The 26531-nt window shown below is 34.8% G+C and overlaps 1 long non-coding RNA gene across 1 annotated transcript in view; it reads left to right on the forward strand.

Annotated features, from left to right (window-relative positions):
• LOC131423712 (uncharacterized) overlaps positions 1-26531 on the forward strand; it is a 104154-nt gene that overhangs the window by 58640 nt on the left and 18983 nt on the right. The window contains exons 3-4 of the long non-coding RNA XR_009225625.1: positions 19337-19405; positions 21592-21659. This is a non-coding gene — a long non-coding RNA (uncharacterized LOC131423712). The remainder of the gene's footprint in view (positions 1-19336; positions 19406-21591; positions 21660-26531) is intronic.

Raw genomic sequence — 26531 nt, forward strand, 5'->3', positions numbered from 1 at the left:
CAATGAGAAGAAAAATTCTAGCCAGAGCCTAAGTGTCAAGGGTGTCACAGAAGCTGGAGACTCCTGTGCTGACTCATGATGAAGCATGAACAGATAGATTAATGAGATTAATGAGAACTGGGTTCAGTGTTTCTGCCCTAGACACCAGTGTCCTGAACCAATACAACTGGTTGGTCACATCTCTTCAGAATGATCAAATGCTTACAGGATTTGATAAATACCTTTATAATTGTCCCTACTCACCAAACTGACAGAGCGAAGACTTGGGTATAATGAGCCAGTATCATGAATGTAGAAATTAGATTCTTGTCAGAAAAAAAAATTAAGTTTACATATATTTAAATATATGTCTTGTAACTTTCACTTAATCTGGGCACAGGCTTTTGAGCGGGTCTTTGATGTTCTGCAGGAAAATAAACTATTTGAATCCAATTACCATATTGAAAATATTCTTCCAAAGTTTTAATTCCCTGTCATTTCTCCTCCATTTGTCTGAAGTTGCTCTTCAGAATTTTAAGTAATTCATTTACATAAGAATCATTTTCTTAGTTCGAGACAGTGTGAATATTTTTATGCAGATTAAAGTGTACTCAGATAAAAACCTTAGGGAAAAAAAACCCACAAAATAAAACAAAACAAAACAAATTCCCAGAAGCCAAAATCAGATTATAGGTCTAATAAGCCGCAGTGAATTTTAATGCGCTGCAGCAACTTCAGAGATGTGCGAATGTCATCAGGTAGAATGCAATTGAGACAAAATGTGCTATTGTGCCTGTCCTTGTTATTTTCCTTATCCTAGAATAGGAATCTAATACTTTGTATGCCTCCCCAAAATGTTATATATGTGTAAAACTTCCATAATCTGATCATGCAAAGATCATTGCATAAAAATATAGATTATCAAATATAGAAAAATGAAAGAGGATTTCTCTTCCTCTAAAGCCTCAATAGCCAAATATAAGGAAAAAGTGTAATGAATTTGAAAAGCAGAGCTAACATATTCAACTCCCTAAAACACTTTAAATTTTCTAATGAAGAAAATATCTCCTGCTGAGACTTTCCCCCAGAAAACCCAATAAAGCTTTTATTAAAATGCACAGTAACAGAAAAGGCAAGTTTAAAGCAAATTTTCTGTATGGCTTAATAATACCTTTTCCTTATAAAAAAGGCACTGAAGTTCTTCATTAAAAATAATCAATAAGACACTCAAAAAATGGAGTTCAGCAAAACATGTCCTAAGTAGATTTTAAGGATACTCTATTATCAGAGTAAACCATTGGTATAAATAGTAAAATGGAAATAGACACCACTTTAGAATAATTTCTCAATGAGTAATGGCTTCATTATACATCTACAGTACATAAGTCTTGGAATTTAATATATGGAACCCAAAAATTACCAAACAAATATATATAAGAAATTTCCTCAGGTCACCTAGTTATGCTTGAGCTAGATCCTCTTTGGAATGAAACAATTTTGTTCAATATCCAATGAAGAGTTTTCCCTTGTGACAAACATGATTTTCATGGCAGTCTTGATTTTTAATAAACCAAATATTATCATTATTGAAACAGAAAAATTGGACTAGGGTGTGTTTTAATGGTAAAGCTTCTGCCTAGCATGCACAGGGACCTGGGTTCAATGTCTAGCACTACAAAAATGAATGAAATAAAAGAGGGAAATCATGACTTTTGACTATTGCAATAAGCCATAATTTGAACTCACATCATGTCATTGAAGAAGCAATAATCTGGAAAACACTTCCATACCCTATTGTGAAAAAGATACACAGAAGTATTGTATATATACAGATCTGCACAAAACTGTTAGCAATTACCAGAATTTTGCCTAAGAAATAAATGCCAAGTAACTAAACATGCATATTTTACTTTTTTCATTTTTTTTACTGTTGAAGATTCTTCAATTAAAAATGAAAATCTTGTCTTAATTGGGTTTTAGATAATAAAATCTTAAATAGATAAGAACATTTTATTTGAAATATGGGCAAGATATGAATACCTTCTTGAAATACACAAATAGTCTATGATTTAATTAGGATTAGATTTTTAATTTAGGTTTTAGATTTTGAAATTGAAAATACATCACCCACAAGTAAACTATAATCTTCAAATTACCTGCAATGGGATCCTGTCTCACACTTCCCTGTCCCAGGATTGTTTCACGGTAGCTCTGAAACAAGCATTATTGGGTCTACTGATCTTTCCTTGAGTGGATAAAATGTTTACAAGGCCTCCTTTTTGACATATCTTCTCATAATAACTTCTCTTAAAACTAAGGGAAGACACACAGATAATATCAACACTTAATGTGCAACTCACAGCCACTAAAAGACACAGAGTGAGAAATCAATAGTTTTTGCCTTTTTCACAGCATTAAAATCAATACTTTGGCCTAAGAGCTTTAAGTCTAGGAAATGTGCAGTGCACAGCATAGACTACTTCGCATGTCTGCCTTTTCTTCTGCTTTCTGTAGAGGCAAATAAAACAAACAACAATGACAAACACACCTATTTCCTTCTACCTCCATTTTGACAAGATCCCTTCCTGGAACTTCTCTTGTTTCTGCTTGGTTAAGAAGGAGATTTGATGATGAGACCCCAATCTTACCATCTTCTCTTTCTTGAGAGATATCTAGGTGAATATATTGTTTGGTTCAGCATCCCTTAATAGAATAATCCTGAGATTCAAATGTATGCACATTAATTGAAAATTATAAATAGCCTGTTGTTGGGAAGAATACTAGGTGTTATCAACCCTAAAATTTTCTGTTATGCCCAGGAGGAAATCCAAAGTTACCATATGTCTTACAGCTTCTAAGGACAGAAAAGACTTGGGATCTAGGTAAAGGTGTGATTCAGAGAGTTTTACGCAGTGTGGTTTTATGAAGAAAAGAATCAATGAAGGCATGTATTAAAAAGTTTTTAAATCTCTCTGCAGAAATTGTGGTACATGCTTGTTTTTCTCATTGTTAAACCACTGATAGATAAAAACACTTCCTCCGAGAATTTGATGTTTTGCTAGAAAGACCACCAACTTTCTGCAACACTGTTTTTGAATTGTGATACTTATCTGAATTAAGAGAAAAATTAGTAATGATAGGGACAACTGTCAGTGGACCTGCAGCACAATACAAAAATAGTATGTGCTGGAAAATCACTATGACTTCCTGTCCTCACCTTTTGATTAATACCCAAGAAATCAATTTAAAAGGAATACAAATCCCCTTCCAAAGCAGAATACAAAAATTTGAGCAAATCTGCAACCTCAAATAAATTTTAAAAGTTTTATTATTAAAGACTTCAATCCATACCTGTTTAAATGGTTCAAACTATAATTGCATGCAGATTGACAGGAACATCAGTATATTCTAGTGATACATTTGCAAAGGTGAAATCAATTTGGTGATCACAATAAAAGGTTCTCTGGGGCTAGGGATGTGGCTCAAGTGGTAGCGCGATGGCCTGGCATGCGTGTGGCCTGGGTTCTATCCTCAGCACCACATACAAAAACAAAGATGTTGTATCCACCGAAAACTAAAAATATAAATATTTAAAAATTCTCTCTCTCTCTCTCTCTCTCTCTCTCTCTCTCTCTCTTAAAAAAATGTTCTCATCATGTTAGGGACTCAATGTTTATGTACCTTGTCTCACCCTAAATTCATATGTTGAAGACCTCATAACCAATGTGATAATATTTGGAAATGGACCTTGTGGGAGGAGATTAGGTTTAAAGTAATGATGGTGGGACACCATGATTGTATTAGTGCACTTGCAAAAAGAGAGCTTATTGGTTGGCATGTCCAATATCATGGTGCCAGCTTCTAGGGAGAGCCTTTTTGCTACTAACACCATATGGGAGCTCCACCATGATGACATTATCTCATCTTAATTACTTTCTGAATATCCCACCTCCAACATACATCTTTGAGGATTGGATTTCCAACTCATGAAATCCAGAGAACACACCTATACCATAGCTATGATAATAAGTTAACCCAACAACAGAAACACTTGACTTCTATCTATACATTCTTGGGAAAATGTTGGAGAATGTATTACACAAAATGTGGGAATGGGAAAAAAAATGGAGAGTGATGTCACAGTGTCATGGTGTACTCTCATGAGCCCAGTCATGCTTGGGCAGTGGGATAGGTTGCTGAGGGACCAAAGATGACACCTGGAGATGGGATACGAGACACAATGGGATGTGAAAAATGCTTATGAGGGCAGGTCCTGTGGTGAGGATCTGGTCTAGCAGTATCCCCACTTTTTGCAGTGTCTCTGGGGTTTGGTCAGAAAACAAGACTTTTGACCCTGGTGATACTTTGTCCAGTGACAAGCCTTATACTCTCCATAGGGCTCTGATGCACAATAGTTACCACAGGGAGGGGCTTTTGTAGTATAGGTTACAGAAGCAGAGATAGCATCATCTTAGCTTGACTTGACCCATTGTGTGACCAGCATCCTGAAGGACTTGTAATGCATGCAAGAAAGCCCTTTGTGCAAATCTCACTCACTCCCCAGCTTACATGGCAGAAGAGATTTTCCTACAAGATAATGTTTGTCTGGACGGTTCGGCCCAGATTCACAATATACTGTTCCCTGGACTTTGCTATGTTCTTGGGAATGAAAAGCACATATCAGAGATGTCGTGATTTTCTGTTCTTATTTTCCCAAGGATGACAAACATGGGATTCCAGAATTAGGAGAACAAACATGGAAGAGAGAAGAAGAGAATTCCCTAAGGTGATCATAAAATGAAATCCCAGGGTCAGTGATCTGGAACAGACTCAGAGGATGAGTCCAGTTTCTGGAAGAACATGAAATTCTGTTTGATCAAATTAGATTGATTTGCTGGGTGTGGGGGTGCATGCCTGTGATCCCAGCATCTCAGAAGGTTGAGACAGGAGGATCATAAGTTCAAAGCCAGCCTCAGCAACTTATAGAGGCCCTCGGCAACTTATAGAGGCAACTTAGCAAGACCCTGTCTTAAAATAAAAAGTGCTGGTGATGGGGGGGTGGGGGTAGGTCAGTGGTTATATCCTTTGTACCCCAAAAAATTAGATTGATTAAATACAGGTATTATGTAAAAAAAATTGAGAATACACACACACATTTATATATACACCTATATATAAAAATCTTAAAACCATTTAAGCAAAATTAACAGCTATTGACAAAAATACTATTGAGAAATGAAACAATTATATACACAGGTGACTGAGCCATGAGCAATATTTATATAGTTGTAATAATATTATAATAATGGAAATAATGAATATTTATGAAGGCAAAATTACTGCATTAGAAGTACGAGAGAAGATTTTGTATTATGTAAAACAGTAAAGAGAGTCAGATCCTTATATCTTTCCATAGAAATCAAAATATATTATCTATAATTGAAAATAAAACACAAATACTGGGCCAATCATGTTACCTAGATATATGAATATAAATTCCAGAAGTCTCATGTAATAATATGCGGTATATTTATCTCTAGAGCAGAAGTCTGATGAGGAAGGTAGAGGTAGGAGACTGTCCTCTTTTATGAGACTTACAAAGAAGTCATTCACATCACTATTGTTATGACTCAAATTTAGAAACAAAATCAGGAGGAAAAGTGGAGAGAAAGTCATATCTTTGCTTTGGTAAAGAATGCATTGTGTCTGTAATTCCACAGACCATCTGCTCTGTCGTCAATCAGAAGTTACCAAAATAACAGTTTATTCTCTGGTAACGGAATCCTTAAAAATGGGAGCACTGAAGAATCAAAAGTGCATCATCTATGAAATCTAAAAGATACGGGTTTTAATCTCAATCATGATACATAGAACTACTGTGGACTTGGTTAAGTTACTTGGTCTCTTGAACCTCACTTTCCTTATTTGTCAAGAAGGGTCATAAAACTGGTATGAAGATTTAATGAAATAATCTAAAATATCACCAGTCTCTTTAATGATTAATAACAACACAGGAATATAGAGACAATGTGATAGTTAATTTTATTTATTGACTCGGCAGGGCTGAGGGCTGCTTCCATTGTAGAAATTGTTTCTGGCTGTGTCTGTGAGGGGGAGTCCAGAAGAGGTTATTATTTGAATGAGGAGGCAGAGTAAAGAGGCACCTCACTGATGTGAGCAGTCAGCACCTTATTTGTTGAGGGCCTGAATAGCACAAACCATCAGAGGGGAAATTCCCTTTCTTCTTGAGCTGAGACAACCACTATCTTCATCCTCCCCTACACCCACACACATTGGCTTTGGGCTTGGAAACTGACCTCACATTTCCCCCACCCACCTCTGCAGGCTTCTGAGCTCACTCTAGCTTTTCTGGGTCTCCAGCTGGCAGATGAGTGTTCTTAGCCTCCATAAGTTCATAAGTCAATTCCCTTTATAAATATCCTCTGCTACATCTATATATCCTATTAATTCTCTTTCTCTGGACAGCCCTGGCTAATACAGATATTATTCATTGTGCTGGAGGAATCAAAACTGTCAAAATTAGGTATCAATGAAGTTACTCTGTTCATGGTGTTTATTTAATTATACGTAATTATTTTAGTATCACAAAAAAATTACATTGAAATTATCTGCTCTTATGATTCCCTAAACTGACTTTACTCATGGTGTTAGTCAGTTTGTGGCTTTTAGCTAACTAAAGTTTAAATATAAAAATATGAAAATGACTGAATGACATATGAATATGAGAATTATCCCTGTGGGAGAATAACTGAATAACAAATGCAGATATTTGGAATAATTCATCTAAAGGTAATGAAAAACAGAGAAAATGACACGGGGTCATAGAAGAGACAGAACACCTACAGGTTTTCTTAAGCAAACTGATGTTTCCTTTGTGCCTGGTTGTCACTCTCTATGGCCATCCTATGTCAATGTTCAGCAAGTGTCAAGTAGAAATACAGTTGTGAGCTTTGGACTTCCTCAAAACAAGCCAGAGATAAGCAGGAAAAATGCGTTCAGCATCAGTACTCCAACAAAAAGTAGGAGTTACAAACATAAAAATGCCAGTGGGAAATGTAATATATGGAAATTGGTTTGCTTAACCTTACCTTCTGACGGAGAATGATGGTCCCCCTCCATTTATCTATCTGATATCATAAACTGCTTATCTCAGCTCCAGGGCTGATATCACTTTCCATGAAGCAGCTGGTGAATCATAGCTAAATCAAAGCTGCCATGCTTTCAAATGTGAGGAAGTGCAGTCTGCCTGTCTCCATGAGGACAATTCAACAAATGTGCAATTTTCTTTGCAGTAACATCATCAGAGTAAAGCTATTTTAAAATGTGTTTAGTTGAGGACAGATTTTCATTATTTCCTTATCAAACCGTTCTCTGTAATACTCAGTTCAAAGAAAAAAGTATACCTTTGCCCCTCAAAGAAAATAACTGGCTAACTGCATTTTACATTTCTCAAATATGCCATCTTTGAAGCAAGAAGGATACTTTAATGGCCTTTTATTGATAGCTGTTCAAAATAATACATCATATTTTTCACTGTTATGTCATCTAAATTATTTTTCCAAATTATAAGTAACATCTTGAGAGACACTATAACAGTTAAGTCCTAATAGCAGTGATTTGGGTCCTCTTTCATTTTTTTTTTTAAAGAGAGAGAGAGAGAGAGAGAGAGAGAGAGAGAGAGAGAGAGAATTTTAATATTAATTTTTTTTTTTTTTTTTTTAGTTTTCGGCTGACACAACATCTTTGTTTGTATGTGGTGCTGAGGATCGAACCCTCGAGGCACGCATGCCAGGCGAGAGCGCTACTGCTTGAGCCACATCCCCAGCCCCCCACTTTTATTTTTTAATGAATTGATTCAAGAAATATACATGCTAATATGATATGTCAAGAGCTTTGTAAAGTTTTGAACAACCAATAAAAAAATAAATAAAAGAAAAAAAAAGAAATATACATGCTAAGAAAAATATTAGTGAAAGATCATGAGAAGCAAAAATTCTGATAGAAGATACAGATAATACAATAAATACCAAAGCAATCAATCTGAAGGATGAAAATTGTCCAGTAAAATTAGCTAGTTCTCAATAGTAGATGGGACAAGTATCTGCAAACACATTTTCCCTTGCCATTTATTGAGAAAGATATTAAAATCACTTAGAATGGTATAAAATATAATGTTTTGAATTTAAGTTATAACTCCTTATTTACTATCTCTTTGGTTGGGCTATATTGTATATTTAACATATTATCTATAAAATGTTTATTATTTAAATCTTATTCCAGAGAAATTTGGAGTTATAGAAAGGCAACATTTAAGTAGAAGTAGAATAGTATCTTCTACAACATAAGCACTCAGCGGTCATGTTTTCTTTATTTTTCACATTTTGATCATCTCTTCAATTTGCCTTCTGAAACTGGTACATTGTGACTGTTTACATTTAAAGAAAATATTTTCATTAAGGAAATAGGAACTTCACTGTATCAAATGGACCTATACAGTGTCAGATTTCTATCAATCAGTGATTCTCAAAGCTAGATGGTTTACCCCAAGAAAATTTGGAAATATTTTGGTTATCACACCTCAGTAGGAGTTCCTAACATCTAGTGAGTAGAGGACAGAAATATTGTTGAACATTCCAAGACATGAAGAATTCACAAGAGAGCCCACCCCAGGTGAAGCATTATCCAGCTCAGGAAGTCAACAGTGCAGTGGTTGAAACCCTTATCTATGCATGAGAATGATCCCTCATGTTTATTAAAATGAACATAGAAATAGTACTGCTCTCTTCCAGAATAAGAGCTTCTTTTTCCCCCAGTATACTTTTAGGCCAGAAGAAGAATGAACAAAATGCAGGAGGGAGCAGTAAAAATAAAAAATAAAGAACGAATTTCCCGGCTGGTAGTTCTAAGTTTGCAAAACTGACTGCAACAATGAAGAGAGTATCTGAGCTACCCCACGTTCTCTGAGCATCAGTGTTCTTGATTAGAAACACAGGGACTGTAAGTAATGTCTTCCTTTTAGGGCCCGTGAAATTAATTGGAATTGCATATGTAAAGTTTCTAGCAAAATATATGGCATAAATATATCTTCAAAAAATAATGGCTTGATTATATAGATATGAGACAAAAACAAATAAATAAATAAACCATACTCTACAATAAATTTATTCTCTTGATCAAAATGATTTGGTTTTAAAATTCTCTGTAGATATTTTGCAGTCTGACCTCAGAAACCAAATGCTTTCAAAAAGCAAGGCATGCAAGGGGCAAATCATTCTGGGTCTCTCCTCATCAACCACCAAACACCACTAGCATTTTTCTATGACTATTTTTAGTCCCCATAACCTACCCTCCAATTTTTTTTTAAATGAATGTCATCTAAAAACTTTAAAATGAATTACTTTCTTCATTCTTATTTTCCATTGCTACATTCATCTAAAGTAAACTATTTTCTTATTTTTTTACTAGCTTATTAATTTAAAAGAACATAGGAAAGAAATAAGGAGAATTCATTAGGGAGCATCAGACCATAGTAGAGAAAGATTCTTACATATCAAATTCCACCCAGTAAATAAATCAGTAAATAAGAACTGACTACAAGAAAGTCAGGCATTTTTTTTTGTTTTAAGAAAACATTTAAATTTCAAAATCTATGAAGTATTTCTCCATCTTTAAAATTTCAAATATTACTAGTGAATACAAGCCAATGATATATGTTGTATTCAATCCTAAGGAATTCGATGGAATTAGGAAGCCTGAAGTATATAAAAAAGAATTTTCAACGAATTTGATCACTAATATATAGAAATATGTACAATTGCTACTTCAAAATTCTAACACTTGTCAAAATCCTTTGTCATTATATTTTCTTAATATTGAATTATATATTCTCTACTAGACATAAGACATTAAAATCCTATCTAAGTAGCAGAAGAAAAATAGAAAATTTTCCCTTTGCCTTGGGGATGAATTTAGAACTTACATTTGAATTCTATTGACTGCTTAAGCAATTATCAGAAACTTACCAATGTATATGAAAGTGTGCATAGTGGAATACTCTTTATGAACATTACTTAAAATTGGTCTTAAAATAAAACTTCAAAAAATTTTACAGTAGTAATGCTGCATGATTTTTGCAATCCTTGTCACAATAAGTATAAAACTTGTTGCAATAAAATAAAATCAATTAAAAAATTTAAAATCCTTGTTACAATAAAATAAAACTCTAAAAGTAGCTATACTATAGATTAGAACTATAGTTCATGGCAATAGGTAACATTGCTTTGATAATAATATTGCCTTGCAAATTCAACTGGAATCCAAAAAGAGGAGAAAAAGTTTTTTTCTCTATGAACTCAAAAATAGATATTCTTCTTTAAATTTTAAGTTTTGATCTCTTATAAATGAGCCCATGGGCAATGACTTTTTCACTATGAAAAATGACATTAGCAGACAATTTGGAAGAGATTTGGTCAAATTTTATCAGAAGTTCGAGGTACCAAATGAAATAACTTTGCAGAAATGGAAATCACAGCCAGTAGATATTTAGAAGAAAGGAGAATAAATATAATGTCAAATTGTATTATCTCTAAGTGTCTATGTTACTGATAAACAGTGGAGTTTGTAAAGTTCTGAGAGATTGTTTGGCAAGGCAAAGTATCAATTAAATGCAAAATAAATATTGGCTTAGAAGTAAAGGAACTCAAATATTCAGTTCCCAGAGAGTCTTTCAGATGAAGCAAAATATTGCAGCATATATTAGAGCAAAGCAAATATAATAAAAGCAAGTACTAATTAAAAGAAGATGTGGGATAAAATAAATGAAGAAAAAAATAAATAGTGATGATTTAAATTTTTCTAAACCATGAATTAGGATTGACAGTTATTTCACATGAAACACAGTAAATATTACATCATATAAAACACAATATGAAACCGACCAAACAATAGACAACAAAAAAGTCATCCTCCAGATGCTGAGGCAAGAACGTAAGCTTAAAGCTAGCCTCAGCAAGATAATGAAACCCAGTCTCAAAAAAAGGGGGGGGGGAGGGGGGCTGAAGATGTGGTTCAGTGGTTAAGTACCCTTGAGTTTAATCTCCCATGCACCTCCCCCAAATAAATCACCTGCCAACATTTACTAAATATGGTTTATCTACTTCCAAGAAATCCAAATTCTGGCATAAGATTCACAAAACCAGAAGGAACTTTGCTCCTCGCCTTACAATGAATAGAGCTGAGCTAACTTCAAGTTAATAACTTGTTCTGAAACCATTAAATAGCTGAGGTCACATGGTGAACAGGAGAGGAACTTGCAGGGAAGTAGAACACACAGGGCCACATGCTCATCTAGAGTTGAAGATGCTGCACATCAGTAATCAGAGTCCAGCTAGAATGAGAGACTCCAACACTGGAGGCGAGGCAGACCTTGGCACAGGCTGAGCCCCTAGGAGGTCAAGAGCCTGGGGAGTCAACAACCTTCTGCAGTCTCTCGCTCCACAAACCACATCAACTACTCAGAAAAGATTAGAGACACACTCAGGATGGCAGGCAGTCCTACAGGAAGGGAACAAAACTTTGTATAAAGGCAAGAAATTCCACAAAGCCCCATCTCCTCTGCAGTGGGATGCTAGGGCTGCCATGGCAAAGCACCACACTCTGAGGGCTTAAGTCACAGAAATGAATTGTTTCACAGTGACAGAGAGAAGAAATCCAAATCTAGCAGGTAGTCAGAGTTGGTTCATTCTGTTGACTGTGAGAAAGGATCACTTTTATGCCTTTAGTTTAGCTTCTGAGGGTAGCTGGTAATCATCGTTGGGATTCCTTGACCTGTAGACACATCACCCCAATCTCGACCTTTGTACTGACATAGAATCTTCTCTTTCTATGTGTCTGTCTCAGGGTCTAAATGTGTTGCCTTCTAAAAAGGTACCAGACACATAGAATTAGGGCATCGGCTATAATCTCCTTATATAAACATTTCAAGTTTCAAGCCCTATAAAAATCCTCTTCCCAATTAGGCTCACATTTTGAGATCCTGGGAGTTAGGATTCCAACATGTTGTTTTATGTGTGTGTTTCTGAGAGGGCACAATTCAACACATAATATCTTTTATCTACACTGTAGCCACTGTGAAACACAAGACTTGACCTTTGGGGAGGGAAGAAAACATTACTATTTCTCAACTGCTGGTAAAAATGCATGGAACTAGGAAGGGAGAAAAGAGAAAAAAAATGGCTCTACCTGAGAGAGAGGCAATGTTGTCTGCAGTGAACCCACAAAATAGTGGAGAGGGATCAAATAACAGGGAATACCATGCCTCCTAGACCCAGGGCCACACCACATGCCTAAGACTGAGGTTTAATCAGAAAATCAATGAACATCCTTGCCAGCATAAGCCAGCAAGCCTCAAATAATAAGTAACAGCACCATAAGGCTGAAAAAGAGGCAGAACAGGAACAAAAATACATATGGCAACTCCCTTTGAGTCACAGAACAAACAGAAGCTCTGAATTTCAGCTTCAAAGAGACATTGCTTGATAAACCATCCCTTGCACAGAACTCTAGGTATTGCTACAGAAATTTGAAATCTGATTTGCAATGAGGGTAACCATAGCGACAGCAGATCTCAGGCCAAGCCTAACTCCTAGCTATATTAAGTAAAACCCCACCCTACAAGTCTAGCAGAAGGAAAAACATACAAATAGGCAGACTTGAAAACTCCCCAGTCTCTGCTGTTTCATGTATATTGTCTGCTTTTCATCAAAAACGATAATGCATTAAAGGCAAGAAGAAGCAGGTTCAGAAGAAACAAAGCCACCATATGGCTCAGATGTGACACAGGTGTAAGAAGAAATTGACAAGAAATCACAAATAACTGTGATTCACAAGTTTAAGGCCTATGAACATGTAATATTGTTTATTATACAGAGCCTCATTAAAATGAAAATATTTTCTATATATATTTGCTGTGAACAAATGTAATTTTAAATGTTTTTTCAAAAGCAACAGCATTTACAAAAGCAAGAAAAGAAAAAAAAAAGGAAAGAAGGAAGGAAGGATAAAAATACTGAAAGAAAAAGGAGAAAAAGGATGAGCTGAATTCTATCACCTTCAAATTCAAGTGTTGAAGCCCAATCCCCTTGTATGGTCCAAGAGACCCTGGAGACAGGGTCATTACAGAGGTAATTCACGTAAGGCCACTAAGGTGGAACCTACTGCAATCTGGCTGGTCTTACAGGTAGAGAAAATATGGAGACAAAGAAACTCTACACATGGGTATGCACAGATGAAAAACCAGGTGAGAACACATTGATAGTTGGCTATCAGCAAGCCTATGAGGAGGAATAGTTCCTGTTCATGGACTGCAAGATATTATCAAGAAGTAAATTCTACCCAATTTGATCTACAGATTCTACACAACAACAATCACAATAAAAGTTGTGTTCTATGCTCATTTATGTACAAGAAGATTATGTTCTAAGGAAAAATAAAAACAACTAAAATAGCCTACATCATTTTGAAAAGTGAAACAAAAATGTGGAGAATTTCACTACCTTATTTTGAGACTAACACATAGATCAGTGGAAAAGACTAGATAACAGTCAACTAACTTAACAAATGTGCAAAACCAATTTAAAAATAGAATAGTTTTTTTTTTTTCTCAACAAATTGTGCTGGAACATTTGAAGAACATCTATATGCAAAGAAAAAATTAATCTGGGCATATCACATATTATATAAATTTAACTCAAAATAAATCAAAGACCTAAATATTAAATATAAAAACATAAAACTTCTGGAAGAAAATATGAATGACTTTGAATTGGAAGGTATTTTTAAAATACAACACTCAGAGCACAATCTGTAAAATAAGTTGGCAAATTAGACTTAGTTGAAATTAAACACTTTAACTGTGCTAAAGATATTGATTTGCAAATGAAAAGACATTCCATAAACGGGGTAAATATTTGTACATCACCTATCTCAGAAAGAAATAATTGTATTTAGAAATATTAAGGAACTCCCAAAACTTGACAATTAGAAATTTAGGAACTTAGCTGTGTGTGTGGTGGTATATGCCTATAATCCCAGTGGTTTGGGATGCTGAGGCAGGAGAATTGCTAATTCAAAGCTAGCCTCAGCAACTTAGCAAGACCCTAAGCAACTTAGCGAGAACTTGTCTCTAAATAAAAAATATTAAAAGGGCTAGGGATGTAGCTCAGTGGTTAGGCACCCCTGGGTTCAATCCCAGGTACTAAAAGAAACTAACACCCCCCTTGCCTCCTGGAAAAAAGTAAAGAAAATTAGGAACTTGATTTGAAGAAAATAGGCAAACAGCCTACATAGGCATAGGAAGATATATCAATGAAAATAAACACATGAAAAGGCATAGGAAGATATATCAATGAAAATAAACACACGAAAAGTTGCTTAATATCTTTAGTCATTTAGGAAATTCAATTAGAAGCACAATGAGATACTACTACAAACCTACTAGAGCTGTTAAATAAATAAATAAACAAATAAATAAATAAATGGAACAAGCCTTTCTACCCTTCCCCTTCAGTTACTACAGAAGGGAATATTTGTTTATATGCATTGCTGCCCATCAATATGTACAATTATTTGTGCTGATCAAAAATTTGAAAATTTGAAGTGGAAATGTTAACTACTCTGATTTGATCATTATACTCTAAACATGTAGAATTCTCATATTTATTCCATAAATTTATACAATTAAAATAACAAAGAATTATGCTAATGAGCATACAGGGCAATTAGAAACTCATACATTTACTGTGGGAATACAAAATGGTAGCCACTTGGGAAAATTTTTTGGTAATTTCTTAAACAGTTTTAAATACATTTACCTTATGGCCCAGCATCCCAGTCCTGGGTTTCTTCCAAAATAAATGAAATTTTCTGTTCGTACATAGATCCCAGAAGGTCAACCCTTATAGTAACTTTATTCGTCATTTCCAACACCAGTTTTATTTTAGTTGGTAAATGGATGAATAAACTACTGTACATCTAACCAGTGTAAACTAAGTAACAATGAAAAATGAATGATTGATTTAGACAACAACATGGATAAACCTTAAGTACATTTTGGTAAGGAAAAAAACTTCTAAAGATTACACATTGTGTCATTTGTTTTACTTGTCACTCTTCAAAAGGCAAAACTACAAGGTGAAAACCAGAGCATTACCTCCTGGGGGTGGAAGGGGCAGGAAGAAAGCCTGCTCTAAAGGGAAACAGAAAAGTTCAAGGTGGTGCAACTCTTCTGTGTCAAACGTGCTGGTGGATATACCACTCTGCAGCTGCCCAAATCCTCAAAACCGGTACCACCAAATGAATTTTGCTATACATTAATTTAACAAAAAATACAGGAGAAGCTGGAATGCAGACCCTGATAAATGAATCCGATGAACAAATGAATCACTTAACTGCATAAAAGGTAAAAGGTAAAGAGAGAGAGAGAGAAGACACAATGAACTATATGCTAATACTGTATCCTAGTTACCAAATTCATTTCTCATAAAGTACAGGTTAGAAATTCTGAACTACTTTAAATGAATATGAGGTTTGAACTAAAAATACATTATAAATAGAGTAAGACCCAGATTTTTTCACCATCATTTAAAAATAAATAAATAAGGATATAAAGTGGCCAGAATGGAGCTCACTGGAGTCAAAGTATCAACATAGACATATATTAATACAGAAATCAATTGAGAGGTGTATGTGTACTACTTAGATTGGTATATATTTGTGTTGGCATAGAGCATAGCTCTCTCTTCTGGGAAGCATTGCAAAATTGTAAAAACCTGAACGACATAATAAATAACCATGGTGTTAATTATAAACCAAAGAATAAAATAAATATCCATGAGTCCATGATGATATAACTGAGTACATAAAGAAATAAATAAAAGAGGGAGGGAAGGGTTAATAATTCTTCCTTATATAAAACGTCCAATTAATAAATGTAAAAGATATTACACATATGAAAAAAATAATCATTATATTGTACTAGCTGTAGTTTAAATATTTGTGTCCCCTCCATAATGCCCATAAAATTGGAATCACAATGTGATGGCATTAAGAAAGTTAGGAAAGGATTTTTAGGCAGTAATGAAGTAATGAGAGTAAAGTTCTCAAGAACGGAATTAGTGACCTAATAAAAGCTATGGAGGGAATTTGCTAGATTACTTAAGCCCTTCTGTCCCTTTTAGCATTAGGAAACATAGAGAATGTCCATTCTGGAGGATGCCAAAACAAGATACCATTAAAGTCAAGTCCTGGTCCTGGAGCTATAGAGCAGATGTGCCCATGGCCAGGACAGGCCAAAGCTGAATGGACCCGTCTTTTCTTGCCTGTGGGAGTCTGAGCCAAGCCAAGGCCATCCCAATGAGTCAACCTTTCACCTGGTGTTGGCTGGGCCAGGCTGGTGCAGAGGCCAGCTCCACATGGTAATGCAGTCTCAAACCCCCAGAGTGTCCACGATCCACTCACCTGAACCCTTACTTCCCATAGGGGTTGAGCAGACAGACATGGAATTTTCACTGCTAACCAGTAACATTGGCACATTTCCGAAACTTAATTGTCATAAATTTGGACACCTATCATTGGTACTTCTCTAAACCCTCATTACCATAAATTTGAACCAATAACCAATTAACCCACATGCTACATGAACTCCTAGACTTGCATATTCAAGTGGCCAACTGCTATCAGTCCCCTCTCACCTTGCAAGAGCTCTGTTTCTATTTTTCCTTCTTGATTCAAATTCTACCTTTATACTCATTCTTATTCATCTGTGGAATTCATTCTTTGAAGTCATTAGACAAGAGCCCTGAAATGATAAATTAGTAGTAAGGTGCTGCAGGGCATAGACTGCCATTAAGGGCTGTAACACACCACTCAACGGTAGTAGAGAAGAATCGGGCTTTACCAGCTGTGTCCCTCACTCATCTTGATTAACCTCTAACACTGCAGCAGGCTTTCTTGGTTGCAGAGGCCTACAGCTTATGCAGACCCCAAGTCAGACCCAGCAACCAAAGTTCACGGATCCAGCAGTTGAAAGAAGATGTGAGGCACGGTGGGAATACAGTTCACCCTTTATTTGGAGGCAGCCACAGCCCTTAGCCAGCTAGTTCCAATTATCCCCAGTCTCATTTAGCCCCCATTTTTATGTACAGTCCAAAGAAATAAGGCACAATGACGACAGGTTACATCGTGGGTATGTGCTCATAAGACAATGTCATAACCTTGAGAATATAGTGAATCCGAGTGTTTTTAATACTTACTACACACTGACCATAACAGCCAGTTCATGGCCTTAGATAACAGCCTGTCAGAAGCTTCAGGGAGGAGCCTAACTGTAGACATTTTGAGGGTGCTGTGAGGCACAGGTGAGAAAGAATCATCTTAGATCAGCCAAAGACGTGAAGAGTCATCAACACATAGAAATCCGAGGTGTTGCTATCTATATTCCTAGGGTCTGTAGTATCCGTAAATAAACATCAAAATCAAAGAGGTTTTCCTCTGAGTCAAGGGAGCTGCAAGTAAAAGATGCCTGAGAAGGGAGCTCTTAAAGAAGACCCCTGTGAGAGAGCCCTGACCAACAGCCAAACTGAGTTGGACTCCAGTTTAAGAATGAGCTGCCATAGCAATTTACTACTTCTGCTCCTTTCATGCTCCTCAATTCTGTCACCCAACCCGGAGGATATGAGACCATAACCTGGGGACTAAGGGTGGGAAGTGATAATCCAGTGTGGGAATTAAAGAGGAAGCCAAATAAGCCCCTAGTCTCCTCTTTCAGCTTCCTCTCTGCAGCCGACTCCAGAAGATGGAATGAGAAAAATTTGATCTTTGTATCAACTGAAAATGATTTAAAAACACATGAGGCTTGCCTGAATTTTTAATAAATTAGCAAGGAAAACACTTTCTAATTAATGAGCTTAATAGCTCAACAGAGATGAAAATTTAAAAAAAATAACAAAACTTATCCCATGAAGTGGGCTTATTTATTTATTCCTGCAGGGCTAGAGATGGAACCTAGGGCCTTGCTAGGTAAGCACTTTGCCAATGAGTTTTATCCCCATCCTGAAGTATGTGGCATTTATATTTATACAAATATTATTTATGACATCTGAACAAAGGGGAAAATAGAACAGCTGTGGTTTAGAATAGCAAAGGAAATGCAAAAATTTAAATAAAATTGCATGGAAAATATAGGATTAAAAAATGTCCATTGGCAAATTTGATACCAATGAAAATTAAGTTTGATTGAAAATGCCCTCCACCCCTGCCACACACACACATACACCAGGACAAGAAGGATTAGAAGATAGGATTATAGGGGTAAAATATATTGTGTGTAATGGAACTTGATGGTGACCTTGTTCATTAAAAGAGTGTAATACTTTTGGAAACACTGGATCATAGAAAGGTGGTCTCTTAGAAAAAAATATTTTGGGTTCCTCCCTTTGTACCATTGTGTGATTTGTTAGAGGAGACATGGTACTAGGTGGAGAAAGTAGATGAGGTATTTCCAGCCAGGACAGGAGTTTTCCATGGATGAAATAAAAAAGGATTTTAAGGGAATAAGTGGGGAAACTAGGACTAGAGAAGAGATGCAAAAGGATTCACCTTTGAAGAGTGAGAAATTAAAAGCATGTCACAGACAGTGGAGATGAAATAACTAAATCTATTTTAGAAGACATATTCATGGACATTAGGATGAAAATAGAGACTGAATGCCAATAAAAGTTCATAAGCTGTCAATTTTTTTAAGATGATAAGATTATGAAAAAAATCCCAACCATTGCACATAGAAGTGGAAACATAGACTTGAGGTTCAGGATAAAGACCATACACCAGAAAAATAGGTACTCGTTATGACCAAACCAATAAAAATAGCTGTCACTAAGTAGGACCTTTTTTGCAGATATTAAAGAAGGAGAAGAAAAGGCCAAACTTTGGTAAATATCAGCACACAAATCACCAGAAAGAAAAGAGAAGACAGGGAGAAAGATTAAGAAAGGAAAGGCAGAGTAAACTTTGAGCACAAGCCAAATGTGAGAATGTCAGGAAGGTCAGATTCAACTGAAAGATCAGCAGAAGAAAGACAGAGTATGTCATTGGACTTGGCAATTCAAAGCCCCACATAATTTTAAAGGGAACATTTTAGGGACTTAATTTACTCAGCAAAAACTGTGAGAAGAGTGGAAGTCTTATTTTCCTTCAGAAATAACCCTTGTGTTTTCTTAGATCCAAGTTTGAATCTGATTTCAAAGGTGGAGTGTCTTATATACATTGTTTTCCTTCATAGGTAAATATGACTTGCCTGAACATACATTCATTGTGACCACAACCATTGACCTTATGGACATGCCTGTAGGTATGTGCCCTCAAAACATTTAGCTTATATAAAATAAATGCTGGGGAATTTCTTTGAGAATAAGAAAAGAAAATCACATTATCATTCTGTTTTGTTTTTTAAGAGGTCTGTGCATGCCTATAGTCCTAGCAGCTTGGGAAGTTAAGGCAGGAGGATCACAAGTTCAAAGCCAACCTGTAAAACATAGTGGGGCTTTGTCTCAAAATAAATTTGTAAAGGACTGAAGACGTGGCTAAGCAGTGGCTAAGCATCCTTGGGTGAATACCTGATACAAAAATAAATTAAATGAATAAATAAATATTTTTAAAAAGAGTTTTCTTTCAATAGTCTAGATTGAACTTACAATTTATATCTTTTCCTTATAAAATGAAAGTTATTAGTGAATAACAAACATAGTTTAATATAAGATAATCTACAAGAACTTTCTGTGAATTACTTCCTGCTAGTATCATGCTAGAGGAACAATTTTTATTCAAACAACAGATGTTTAATTTCCTATTTTATGTCTAGGGGCTCATCATGATTTTGAAGACACTGAATAATATATTATTTAAGCCATGATATATTCTAATGAGGCTGAAATAGGTGATGCCATTCTGTATTAATAATCTAATGCTTCCTACTCAATTCATTTCAATAAAAGTCATTTCCCATTATGGGCTGCTAACTGAAATTCCTTATTAGTTCCCATTGTTACTTCCATAGACATAATATTTGTGATATTTATCATATTAGATGCGATATGAATTTTTAAAATTTCACATAGTAAAACTGTGGTAATTGGAAAGTATCTTTACTCTTGGAATGAGTTATTATAAAATTTATTTTGGAGTAACTGCTTTGCCACTTTCTAACACAGTCCTCTTTAATATGTACATTTTAACAGGTTCTCTATCAGTAATTTTTAAAAAAAATTATAAAATCAAATAGATGTATGAGAATCATGTTATTATCTCCTGCTGTCAGTCCAATTGAAGAGATTCACATTTTTTTCAACCTATTTTAAGATAAAACAGATTTTCATAATTCTTTTTCTGATAAATGCAGTTTTGGTAATGGTTAGTATATATAAAATTTCTTTTGCAATAGTTTAGCTAAGATTATTATGAACAATTCAGCTTCTTGGATGACAAAATGAAAATAAAAAATGTTGCTTCAAATACTAGGACCAACGACAAAGTTTGAGAAACAAGAATTCAAAACTCATTTTAAGCCAACAAGTATCAGATGGTATTTCTAACTTTAAAGAAAAAAAAAAGAATATATACCTAGTTGTATTTTATTCTAGTTTCAATCTACAAAATTCTATTAAAACTATACAAGTAGACTGGGCATGGTGGCATATTCCTGCAATCCCAGGGCTCTGGAGACTAAAGCAGGGGTTTTGCAAGTTTGAGGCCAGCCTGCACAATTTAGTGAGACCCTAAGCAATTTAGCAAGACTCTAACTAATAAATAAAAAGCTCTGAAGATCTATGAGAATTTATTACAGTTCAATCTGTTACTGGTTCAATCTTTAGTAGCAAAAATCAATAACAACCAAAAAACACTCTACAACTAAACTCCAAACGTAAAATTACTACTTAAACATGATCATTTGTAGCATTAAAGCTTTTAAATTTAAATTTCAAATAAATTGAGTTCATTTAAACATATCAGGATGAAACTTTTTAAGTAATTTTAATGCGTTTATATAAATAATAAACATCATGAATTTTTAGAACACATTTGAGATACTGTCATCTGCTGAAGAGAATCTCACTGGTCTGAATCTAACAAGTGATCCATACTTTCTGAATGTTCCTATCTTATTCAGTAAATTGAAGATAAGAATATCCATCTGATATCCCCCATAGATCTGTTAAGAACCCAAATGACTTTAAATATACTTCACAAAATATCATATAGTTATAATTTTTTATTATCTTAGCCTCCCAGCTTTTTCAAAGTTATGCCACTGAATGGAGCCCTAACCCTGGACTATTTAAAAAGCAAAGTCTATTGTCTGAGCCTAGATTCAAAATGTAGTTGTGGATCTTGATTCTGCACTATTTTAACATGGGCCAAGAACCAGGTAAAATTTGATAGGTATTTTTTTTTAACGCATGTAGTGTTTATAAAATGTTTTAATTAATCAGCATGATGTAATAAATTGTCATTTACTAAATTGTCTCCTTTCCTACACAGATATGTACTTGTAATTTATCTGGAAAACACCGGGAAGGTCTAGTGAGGCCACACAGAAGATATTAACGGTAAGAAGACTTTCTCAGCTGTGATTCCTATCAAGCTCAGTTTGTTCTTTATTTTATGTGTGGGGCCAGTATAGACAGTTTAAGTTTGTAACATATCACTGAAATTTGTCTGTATTTACTTTCAACCAGGTTTATCCTTGAAAGTTTACTCCTGTTTCAGTTTGCGTGAGAATTTATAGTTTAAATGTCTCTGAGTAAATATATATATATTTAAACCCCACATATCCTGTGGCATTTAAATTTTACCTAAGTTCCACCCTCCTCACAAATTCTACAGTAAATATCTTTTCCTTCTTTAGTGAATGTCCCTGAGTTCTTCTGGAGTGCAGTTTTTCTTGCAGCAAATTAATAAACCTATATTTAATTCATTTCCAAAAGTACTTATTAAGAATCTATTCAACCAGACTATGATAAAATGCTGTAAGACTGTTGCGAGGCTATAATTAAGCCAAGTCATCTTACTATTAGATTATGTCAATATGTGGAGAGATAAAAATCCTGGGGTACAACAATGAAATAAACTGACATTTTAATCAGGGCATTAAAACTTATTCCAGTGCTACAGAATTACTCAGCCAAATATCTGCAGCTTATAGGTTTGCCACAAAGTTCCATTTGGGATTTTCATAAATGCACTGTGCTGCATTGCCAACAGACAAAATAATTATCACCATCATCATAATGAATCCCTTTGATGTTGAAGACTTTCTCATGTTTCTTATATTCTATCACAAATCACAAGTGAATAAATGAACTCAGGAGTTAAAAGTAAAATTGGTATATCTCCTTAGAGCCACTGGAAATGTGCAAAGCATTTTAAAGATCAAGTGATACAGATACTTAGTACAGATAGCACCCAAAAGAAAGATGTATCACATCCAATACAAAAATGTATGCCTGCATAAAAACACTGACCTTCAAGAACTGAGCTCAGCTTCTGATACCAGTTTTGCAACTTATCAAATCACTTTCTAAATCGTAGCTTTCCTCCCTTTCTTAAGTTTGGAGTTGTAGAATCATCTCTAGTCCTTCTTCCTCCTTTTACAGGCTTTGATTGTTTCTTTTAAGAACTGTTTAGCAACACAGATTTACAAATTACCATGCTGTAGAATTTTTCTTTTGCATAAATTGTACACCCAAATTAGATTTTCAACTTCTTGAAGACAAAATTGGATATAGAGATGTACAAATGTATAGATATCTACATGCTTTTTGTCTCTGTCTCTCTCTCTCTCTCTCTCTCTCTATATATATATATATATATGTATATAAGTTTATATATATATATATATATATATATATATATATATATATATATATATATATCAAACAACATGTCCAGAAATCATTGGCAATTATTAAGTGCTTAAACACAAGTATTCTTTTATATATACATTCTCATTTCATTGTATTATGTGCACAATTTGTTTTTCTAATAAAGAAAATGTTTAGGATTTTCCAAAAAAACAGATTCTCAGTATTTGTTCAGATATTTTTACATATTAAAATGTTAAATAATTATTACTTGGAAAAGAGCTCACATTTGTGATATATGTGTGTGTGTGTGTTTGTATGTGTGTACATGTATATATATATATATGTGTGTGTGTGTGTGTGTGTGTGTGTGTATGTGTATGTGTGTATATATATATGCTGGGGATTAGAACCCAGGGCCTCACAAACACTAGACAAGTGTTTTATCACTGACTACATCCTCAGCCCCCTGAAACTATTTTATTTACATGAAACAGTCGTGTATTGACAAAGGGTGATTTGCCAACCCATTGTGCACTATAGATTTCACTGTGTGAATACTAATAATAAGGGACAATTTTAAATTTCACATATAAGCATTAGTTCACTAAAGTAGTTTTGAAAAATTATTCTTTTCCATGATTCATATAAATGCAGAACCCATTTAGTCAATTTTTCAGCCCAATTTTATCTCTGTATGATTCTCATTTTGAAAGATATTCCAATATCCTAACAGATTATATCAGTTGATATAATAAGCTCTTTCTAAACTTCTGCCATCTGATTAAATTTCATTTGAAAATCTTCTTCTCATATCTCACACTTAGACATACTTTTAACTTATAAAAACTACATTAATTTTGGATAGTTACGAGAAAGTAAGGATAAAATACAGCTTGAATGTTTTAATACTTCAAAAAAAATTTCGAACTCCTAACTTTGGTATCTACTCATTTTCTTTTTAACATTTTTTTTCTTCCTCCATTAGGACCTTCTAGTCTTAAAGATTAACAGCATTCTTAAAATACTCTGGATTGTTCCTAATGAACTTATTAAAATACCTCTGCATGCAAGAAGTATTAAGCAATTATTACTCAGTCATTTTACTTTGGGCTTGTTATTCAGAAGAATGTTAAAGCTCTTTAAGACAACATTTAGTTGAGTAATCGTTAAGCCTTCTGTAAATTTGAGCAATGAACTGTGTAACAACCCTGTAGGAAATGAGAACAAATACACAATTCCTGATAAAACCAATTTCTACCCATCCTTTAATTGTTGATTGGACTTTCCAGGACAGGTAGTTATGTGTTATTACTTTAATTTTTCCTTTCTTAATCTCTCTTATGTAATGAACAACAGTGAGAGAGCATAATATCCAAGCCAATGGAAGAAATGCAAAGGTAGGGGGCAGGTGACATGCTGTACTGAGCCATTTCAAGAGTCCTAATAGGCACAGATGTAGTGGTCCCTCCAGAAAAGCTAACTAATGACAACTTGGAGAAAAATGCCCTGAGTGGATGTTTTTTTCTTAAGCAATAAGTACATTAAAAAGCACAAAATCCTTGAAGCATTACTTTAATTGGTTAGTATCAGAAAGATTCACTTCAGGCAGGAAAAGTAATTATTCTTTTAGTCAGCACACAATAAGTAGAAAAAAAAAAAGTACTTCATTAATGTCCATGGTTTCAAAGGATGCTATTCTACCTTGAAGCATGGACCCAAGAGCAAAAATACAAAGGAGATTGCAGGCTTTCACATCCCACAGAAGCTTTTGGTCACAATTTTATTGGAACAGACTGCAGTTGTTGACATCTTTGATAAAATCCATTTGATAAAACCCACCAGAAACTTACATGTAAGCTCTTGTAATAGTAAGCTAATATGTATCAAATATATTCTTAATGCCAAAGAGCTCATTATATCCTGACCACGACCTATAGAGGTTACCGCTCCTATTTTGTAGTTGAAAATGTCATCCCAGAAATAGCACATAATATTGACTAAGCAACCTAACATTTATTTCTGGGTGAATTAACTGAAATTTGCTTTTGAAGATGGGCACAGCTGAGTCAGCCCAGCAAGGCAAACAGGATTGCTTGTCTTGCATATTGGTGCTGAGGGAATTCACCACCTCCTCTCCAGGTATATGTTACAAGTAACTAGCCTTACATGAGGCAAATGGTTAAAATATCCATAGTGAAATCTAATGACTCAAACAAATATTCCATCTTAACATCAAATTAGCTTCCCATGAAGTAAAAAATACGATGAATAAATGTTAAAGATGACCTTCTCAGAATCTGGAGAGTAAAAACTTGAATCTGTGGTAGTTAAAATCAATCCTGTTGGAAATACAGTATTTAACAGGGTATTCTTGGCACTTTTTATTTTATATGGCATTGGAATAATCATCAAAAGACAAATGGGGTAATTTAATATTTCTCAGAAGTGTCGTGATAATTCACTAATTACAGGTTTTTACACTCCATTGAGAATTGCACTATCAGATTTATTTCACAAAGTCCACTATGGGTAACTTATTTAACAACTGTAATCAGTCTGGATGGAACTGGATTAATTTTCACTCTCAGAAGCAAAAGGAGGAAAATAAAAAATCAGTAGCAAAAAATAAAATAAAGCTTCAAGTCAAACACTTTAAAAAGATGTGGAATTAAACAGTCCAAAATTATGTAGTCATGTGCGACTGTTTAGCATGATGCTGAGGTTTGTGAAAAATCTCTCCCTAGGGAAAGCATGTTAAGTATCTCAGGTTCAAATACAAGGAGTAATAAGCAAGAATTAAAGCATCTTCATCAAACTCAACTGCAAAATGAAGTCTTCATGTTTTATTTATCTCCATGTCCCTATCCTTTCTCTGTCCTCCATAAAAATTATTTAACAACAACTACTGGAGGAAGTGTTTTCTTCTTTGATATTTTTAATGCCAGCACTGCTTCTTCCTTTACACAAGTTCAAAGCATCTCAAATTGTCACTATCTTATGACAATATTTAAGTTGGCTTTTGATAGATCATTTTTTTACATTAAGCAGCACTATATAAGCTGTCACAGAGTTGGAATGTAACATCAGGAAAATTGAGAAGGAAATATCTCTAACATTTATTAAATGCCAACCACCACCAACTACGCTAAGTATTAGAGAAGAACAAATAAGCCAGACACTATTGTGGCACTCAAGGCTAATCACAGAGCTCAGGAAAGATTTCTGTCCTGCTGGTAAGGGTGCACTGGATCTTAGTTGTGTACTGAATCATCACAGAAGTGACTGGAATCGGCTTCACCTGATGTGTCATGAAAGACCTCAGAGGTGGTGACCAGAAAGTTTTGATTATGACCATGAATTGGAAATTTTCAAAAAATAATGGAGGCTCTAGTGATGTGAAAAGACAGTGAATGTTTTAATAATGATGATGAAGTTGTCACTGCTAAACCTTAAACTCGAGATAGCAGTGAGGCTATATTTGAGGTGCTTTGTTTCTCCACATTCATCTGATGTGTGTCTGCTCTGCTTTCCTCTCTCTAGCAAGACCACTCACCTCCTTCGACACCATGTTCTTCCACATATCTACACCTTTTTCCACTCGGCTTGCCCTGACCA

The sequence above is a fragment of the Marmota monax genome, unplaced genomic scaffold (assembly GCF_021218885.2).
Source record: "Marmota monax isolate L192 unplaced genomic scaffold, Marmota_monax_Labrador192_F-V1.1 WCK01_AAM20220418_F8-fsc00022, whole genome shotgun sequence".
In the NCBI taxonomy this organism is placed as follows: Eukaryota; Metazoa; Chordata; class Mammalia; order Rodentia; family Sciuridae; genus Marmota; species Marmota monax.